The sequence below is a fragment of the Tupaia chinensis genome, unplaced genomic scaffold (genome assembly GCF_000334495.1).
Source record: "Tupaia chinensis unplaced genomic scaffold, TupChi_1.0 Scaffold000044_1, whole genome shotgun sequence".
NCBI classification, from domain to species: domain Eukaryota; kingdom Metazoa; phylum Chordata; class Mammalia; order Scandentia; family Tupaiidae; genus Tupaia; species Tupaia belangeri.
Genome location: NW_006159500.1, coordinates 1,131,691 through 1,139,452, shown reverse-complemented (window position 1 = coordinate 1,139,452; position 7,762 = coordinate 1,131,691). Strand labels below are relative to the sequence as shown.

The following is a 7,762-nucleotide window of genomic DNA, read 5'->3' as shown; positions in this document are numbered from 1 at the left end:
TGAAATCCCCTCTCAAGGTGGATTGCCATGCCACAATCCCTTCTCCCCCATTCTCCTCCTAGGATCTTGGGCACGCATGCACATGCACGTAGCATGGTTTGCAAGCCTCTGGGTCTGGGACTTGAACTGCAGTGGGCCATGTAGGAGTCCAGTGACATAACTATTGCACCATCTTCTTGCCCCATATTTTTAGAATTTTGAGGACCCCCTATACTGCCTTCCACAGTAGCTACTAAATTACATTCCTAGCGCTGCACAAAATTTCCCTTTTTTCTGCAACTTCAACAACACTTACTATTATTATTTTTCTTTCTGATCATAGCCTTTCTGGCTAGAGTTAGATATATCATGGTGGTTTTTGATCTGCATTTCTCTTATGATAATAAATGTTGAACATTTTTTTCATATGCATTTTAGTCATTCATATGTCTTCTGTTGAGAGTCATCTGCTCAGGTATATTGCTGGTTTCTTAATGGATTATTAGTTTTTCTCCAGGTGGGCTAAATTCCTTATATATTCTGGTTGTCAATCTCATGTCTAAAGTATAGTTTGAAAATATTTTCTTCTGTTATGTTGGCTGTCTTTTTATTGTTTGCTGTACAGAAGCTATTTTTAATTCATGTAATCTCACTTACCTATTTTTGGTGTATTGCTTTCACTTTAGGGGATCATCTTTGCCTATTTTTTTTTTTTTTGGAGAGGTTTTTGCTATAGGGCGTGTATGCTCACCAGACAGACAGAAGAGATAGAGAGACAGAAAGTGAGAAATCACCCTCCAGGGGGATGGCCACATCGTAATCCCTTCTCCATTCTCCTCTCGGGATCTTGGACATGCACGCACATGCGCTCGGCGTGACTTTAAGCCACTGGGTCCGGGACTTGAACTGCGGTTGGCTACATGGGAGTCCAGCGAAATAGTCATTATGCTGACTGCTGGTCCCATCTTTGCCTATTTTAATATCTTGAGGTGACTCTCCAATATTTTCCTCTAGTGGTTTTATGATTTGGGGCTTTATGTTTGTCTTTAATTCATTTTGAGTTAATTTTTATTAATGGTGAAAGATTATATAAATGTATATATAAATGGTGAGGGATCTAGTTTCTCTTTTCTGTAAGTGGATATCCAATTTTCTCAGCATCATTTGTTGAAAAGATGATCTTTTCTCTACCAGATTGTTTTGTGCCCTTTGTCAAAAATCAGTTGGTGGGGGACCAGCAGTTAATGTAATGGCTATGTCGCTGGACTCCCATGTAGTCGACCGTGGTTCAAGTCCCGGACCCGGTGGCTTAAACTCACGCAGGGCGCATGTGCGTGGGTGCCCAAGATCTCGAGAGGAGAATGGAGGAGAAGGGATTGCGGTGTGGCCATCCCCCCTGGGGGGTGATTTCTTGCTTTCTATCTCTCTGTCTCTCTCTGTCTGTCTGGCAAGCACACGTGCCCTATAGCAGAAACCTCTCCAAAAAAAAAAAAATAGCTGATGGGGCCAGCAGGTGGTATGGTGGTTAAGGGAGCTGGATTCCCACATGGTCAGCCACGGTTTGTGTCCCGGACCTGGTGGCTTGCTTTCTCACTTTCTTTCTCTCACTTGCTCTCTCTCTCACTCTGTCCCTCTCTGAACAAATTAAAATAAATAAATTAAGTTAAACAAAACAATTCTTAAAAAAAAAAAAAGACTAACCAAAAAAACCCAAAAAAGACTAACCATAATTTTTTAAAAATCAGTTGGTTGCATATTGTTGGATTTGTTTTTGGATTCTCTATTCTGTTCCATTGGTCTATGTGTCTGTTTCTGTACCAGTGCCATACTGTTTTGGTTATTATTGCTTTACAATATATTTTGAAGTCAGATAGTGAAATGCCTCAAATTTTACTCTTTTATATGATATTGCTTTGGTGATAAGGGCTCTTTTGTAATCCTAGTCAAATTTTATTGTTTCCTTCTATTTCTGTAAAGAATGTTGCTGGAATTTTGATGGGAAATACATCAAATTTGTGTATCATTTTGGGTAGTATCAACATTTTAACTATATTGATTCTTCTAGTCTATGAACAAAGGATGTCTTTGCAAAAGAAACTGCGTCATTTGTACTGCAGAATTATTTCCCACACTGTGATTTGGATTTTGCTTCCATATGGTTACAGAAGAGTGTCGCTAGCAGAAAAACCTACTGAAGTTAAATATCATTCTACGGGAGTAAGACATGAGGCATCTATTAAAATATTTTAATAGAAATTAAAAGGAAGAGAGATGAGGTCATGGAACCTAGGAATAGAACCACAGTAAACAGGGACAAACACAATGAGGAAGGTAAGGAAGATGAGAGCCAAAAAGAAAAAGAAAGACAAAAAGAAGGAGAAGAATCACTCTAGACACTTCAACGTCCTCCAAGTTTCTGAGTTCTTTGTCTTCTAGCAACTCTTCTGCTTCACTTGGACCTTGGCCCTCAAACAGAAAGGTGGGGCAGGAGCTGCAAAGGTGTCAGGAGCATGTCCCTCCTCCCTTCTGGCTTCATGGCTGAGCTAATTTTTTTTTTTATAATTATTATTTATTTATTTATTTATTCATTTATTCATTTTTAATTTGACCAGAGAGAGACACAGAGAGAAAGAGACAGAGGGAAAGTGAGAAAGCAAGCCACCAGGTCCGGGACTTGAGCCTTTGTCGACCATGTGGGAGTGTCCAGCGCCTTAATCACCACGCCACCTGCTGGTCCCAAGCTAAAATTTAATTCAAAAAATTCACTTGAGCTATATATGCTAAAGGAAAGGATGGATAGACATAGAATCAAATCTACCTTTGGGGGGGGGCAGCATCTTTATATTTCACCCTTAGAATTCATTTCATGTCAAAATAAATTAAAAAACGACTTGCGGGATCAGCAGGTGGTGTGGTGCTTAAGGCACTGGACTCCCACATGACTGACCACGGTTCAAATTCCATACCTGGCAGCTTGCTTTCTCTGTCTCTGTCTCTGTTTCTGTCTTGTAAAATTGAATAATAATAATAAATAAATTAAATAAAATAAATAATTCTTTTTCTTTTTTGAGAGTTTTTTGCTACAGGGCGCGTGAGCTCACCAAAAAGACAGAGAGAGACAGAGAGACAGAAAGTGAGAAATCACCCCCTCGGGGGGATGGCCACACTGCAATCCCTTCTCCTCCATTCTCCTCTTGGGATCTTGGGCACACACGCACACGCGCCCAGCGTGAGTTTTAAGCCACCGGGTCTGGGACGCGAACCGCGGTTGACTACGTGGGAGTCCAGCGACATAGCCATTATGCTAACTGCTGGTCCCAAATAAATAATTATTAACAACAAATAAAATAAAACAAAACAAAAAACAAACAAAAATCCCCCCCAAACCCCAAACAAATAAAACTACTTGCCAAAGTTATTAGAAAAAAAGTATATTAAACCCAGATTTACCCGCAGGTGGCATTTAATGCCATAACTTAATGGCCTGTATGAACATCAGCTTTTGGGGCTCACTGATTAGCTTGTGCTGTATGAAAAATGTTTTACCATAATTTTTCATTAGCTTCATGAGTTATGGCATTTGGAACCTGGTAAGGAAGCTAATGTTTCAATAATTAAAAAAACAAAACAAAACCACTTTACTATCAGTGATTCAAGTGCCAAATGCTGATGACTTGGGGGCCAGTTAGACAGCTGAGACATGAACATAACTAATGATTATTTGTAACAGTTATTTGGATATCAGAATCCTCAAAATCACAGGAACTTTCATACAAACTAATAACAATGAGCATTTGGCCCTGGATGTTCCTCTGGCTCTATAAGGGCATGGCTCTTTGGGGTCACCTTCAGGTATGTCAGCCCCAGAAGAGTTGCAATTTTTGACAAATGGCCAGGGGAAGCATCCCTGTATTTGGTAAGGACCTGGGAAGAAAAAGGAGAGTCACATGGCTATCTTAGAGAAGAGCAACTCCCTGCAGCAGAGCAGGATGGCTCTCAGTTCAGGCCCATCAGTTTCACAAGAAAATGTCAGCCATGTCCCCAGCTCTCCTAGCTGCTAAGGCAGACGGTCCTGCTTTTCATGCAGCACAGAAGAGGTAGCCTTACCACATTAGAACAATGTCAACCCCATAGCAATCCAAACATGGGAGAGCTTGGCAACTGAATTAGTCTCCACAGAGAGTTGCCTGGAGGGCTTCTGTAAGACCTAGCAACAGGTCTCTCCGAGTTTTTAAAAGTGAAATACAACGAAACAAAATGAAATGGGAAACAACCAAGAGTATAAGAATAAGGACTGTATTGTGGAACTTTTGTTTCAGTTACATATGTGTGTACATGATATAAGATGTATTTTTAAAACATGACCAGCAGATGGCGTGGTGGTTAAGGTGCACATGGCTGACCATGGTTTGAGTCCCAGACCTTGTGGCTTGCTTTCTCACACCCTGCCCCCTTTCTGTGTCTTTCTCTAGTCAAATTCTTAAAAAATAAATGAATGAATAAATCAAGTTAAATAAATAATTCTTTAAAAATACTTCGAAAAATGAGCCAGGGGTCAGCAGATGGTGTAGTGGTTACATTGTTGGACTCCTGCATGGCTGACTGCAGTTTGAGTCCTGGATCTGGTGGCTTGAAACTCACACTGGTCATGTGTGCGTGTGTGAGTGCCCAAGATCCTAGAAGGAGAATGTAGGAGAAGTGTGGCCATCCCCTCTAGGGGGGGGTGATTTCTCATTTTCCCTCTCACTGTCTCTATCTTTCTCTGGGGAGTGTATGCAGCTGATAGCAAAAACCTTTAAAAAAAATGAGTCAAGTCAAAAGAACTTGAAAAGTTCTGCTCTGAGAAGTAACTATAGCTGGAATAAGTCAGACTTCTAAGAAGCTGTCACTTGGACATATACATTGGCATTTAAGTCAATGCTTAAACATATTTATGATGACATGTGAAACACAAAGCAAAACTTCCATCCTTTATATCTTACCTCCCTGAGACATGTGAACTTAATGGATTCCTCAGATAACAGGACTTAGAAGTAATTAATCTATTTATTTAGTCATAAACATTTATTGAGGCTGTTGGGGGCTCTAAGAATATAAGCGTGGAGGAAAAAATAGATGAAAAGGTTTAGTGCAACTTTTATTCAGGAGTCATGGGAAAAATACTGAGTACATGCAAGGAAAGTAAGTAAAATAGAAAATGTTAAATGGTTATAAGTACTAAGATAAAAAAATATATAGAAAAGGATACCAGGTTCCCTTTGAGGTTTGGGGCTGTGTTAGTTTTCTATTTTTCTGCATAACAAATTACTATTGGGTTGTCTGAAAAGTCATGACACACTTTTAAAACATTTTTAAATTTTTAAATTTTTAATTTTTTAAAATTATTTCATTTAACTTTGCTTATGTATTTATTTTATTTGACCAGAGAAGAACAGAGTGAGAGTGAGAGCAAGAGAGAGAGAGAGAGAGAGAGAGAGAGAGAGAAAGGGAAAGCGAGAAAGCAAGCCACAGGGTCCGAGACCCGAACCACAGTCGACCATGTGAAGTCCAGCGCCTTTAACTACCACACCAACTGCCAGCCCCATGACACACTTTTGCATAGAAAAAATACATCATGATTTTTCTGACGGCCCAGTACAAGCTTAGCAAGTTAAAACAATGCATATCTTTATTACTTTATAGCTTCTGTGGGCTCAGGGCATGGTTTATCAGGGCCCTCTGTTCAGAGTCTTGCAAAGCTGCAATTAATGAGTCAGCCAGCTGTGTTCTCAGAGGACTGAGGAATAACCCTCTTCCTAGTTCATTCAGGTTGTTGGCAGAATTTATTTCTCCATGTCTGAAGATGCAGCTTTGTGATGGCTCTTCACTGGAACCGCTTTCAGATCCTGGAGGCCTCCCAGTTCCATTGGTCTCTTATAACATAGTGGCAAGGAACATTCTTGCTCTAGTCTGTTAAGAAGGACCCTTACATAATGTAACAGAACTTAGGAGTCATAGTCTATCACTCTACCATGGGAGGTACCTCATCAAGGAAGTGACATTCTGTTACTTTTGTTATATTTCAATACTTACAAGCAAGTAAAAGGTCCTACTTTCACTCATGGGGAAGCAAAACTATAAGGGCATGGCTCATTGGGGTCACCTTAAAGTGTGTTAGCCACAGAGGGTTGCAATTTTTGACAGCTGGCTGGGGGAGGCGTCCCTGAGAGGCATTATTTGCTAAGGACCTGGGAAGGACAAAGAAAGGGTCACACGATTATCTTAGGGAAGAGCAACTTACCAAGAGGAGAAAGGGAATGCAAAATCCCCAAACGTGCTTGTTATTTTAAGAACAAAATAGTGTATGTGCTGATGAGAAAGGCCAAAAAGAGGGACAAATGGATGATGCAGGAGAAAAAGAGAACTACTGCAGCATTGTCCCTGAGTAAACTAGAGGAATCTAGTGCAGCAGCAAAGGGGCTTTTATTAGCTGTTGGGTCACTGGAAAAGTCATGATGTATTTTTCTATTTTTCTATGTGTCATGACTTTTCTAATGACCCAGTAGTAGAATAACCAGGTAATCCAGGGTAAAAGGCCTGAATACAGGCCACTAATGTGAGCGTAGATATGGTGATGGAAACCTCTGTTTTCTCTGTAAACTGGGAAGCAAGATTATCTGCTGAGAGAATTAAGGAGGTGTTGGTGATTTGAAGAGCACTGAGAAGATGTGAGCTAGTCATCTTTGAGAGGGAGATGAGAGCCGGTCCATACCTAGAAACAGACTAGGCAACGTCTGTCTGTTCATTAAGCAGCACACAGAGTCTACCTGAGGCTGATGGTCACCATTAATTTAAGAGAGGCTAGTCACAATTTCGCCTTTCAGGTGGTTAGGAAGTCCAAGATCAAGGCACTGACAGATTCAGTAACTGGTGAGGGCCCATTTCATAGATAGGACCTTCTCATGGTATTCTCACATGATGAAGGGAGAAAACAAGTTCCCTTGGATCCCTTTTATCAAGGCACTATTCACATTCATGAGGGCTTTACCTCATGGCCTGCCTAATCATCTCCCAAAGGACCTGCTTTCTAATACCATCACGTTGGTGATTAAGGTTCAACAAATGCATTTGGGGAGGACACAAGCATTCAGATCATAGCCATATCTCAAGAGAAATTTAAAAATATTTTGAAGTAAATGAAAATATAAAAATGTATGAAATGCAGCAAAAGCAGTCCTTAGAGGGAAATTTATAATATTGAATGTACACATTAGAAACGAAACAGCTCTGTGTCAGTAGAAGATTGTAGTAACGAGGTTTTGGGGAGGTTGAATCAGGTGACATGGATTCAAGGTAGGGGTTTTAGAGAGGAGAATGGAGAAGGGGCTGTAAGTGGTAATGAAATGCAAGAAAGATGCCTTCTTGGGCCAGCAGGTGGCATGGTGGTTAAGGTACTGAACTCCCACATGGCTGACTGTGGTTCAAGTCCTAGACCCAATGGCTTGTTTTCTTACCCGCCCCTGCCCCCGTCTCTCTCTGGTGAGCACATGTGCCTTATAGCAAATTAAATAATAATAATAAATAAAATTATTCTTTAAAGAGAGATTAGCTTTAAAAAAATAAAGGAAAAGAAAGAGATATCTTCTCTCATGGAAGAAAGGAAAGTGGAAGAAACCACCACTCAAGAGGTTCCAGGGAAACAGAGTCCTCAAGGGAAAGCCAGGTTCCAGTTACAGCCCAAAGAGGCAGCAAAGTTCAAGAAAGAGCTTAAGGTTCTAGGAGTTTTGCTGATGCTTCTCAGAAG

General features: G+C 40.5%; 1 pseudogene; it reads right to left on the bottom strand.

Annotated features, from left to right (window-relative positions):
- Window positions 1-6,498: 6,498 nt before the first annotated feature.
- Window positions 6,499-7,762, bottom strand: part of LOC102471326 (ATP synthase-coupling factor 6, mitochondrial-like) — a 4,079-nt pseudogene continuing 2,815 nt past the window's right edge.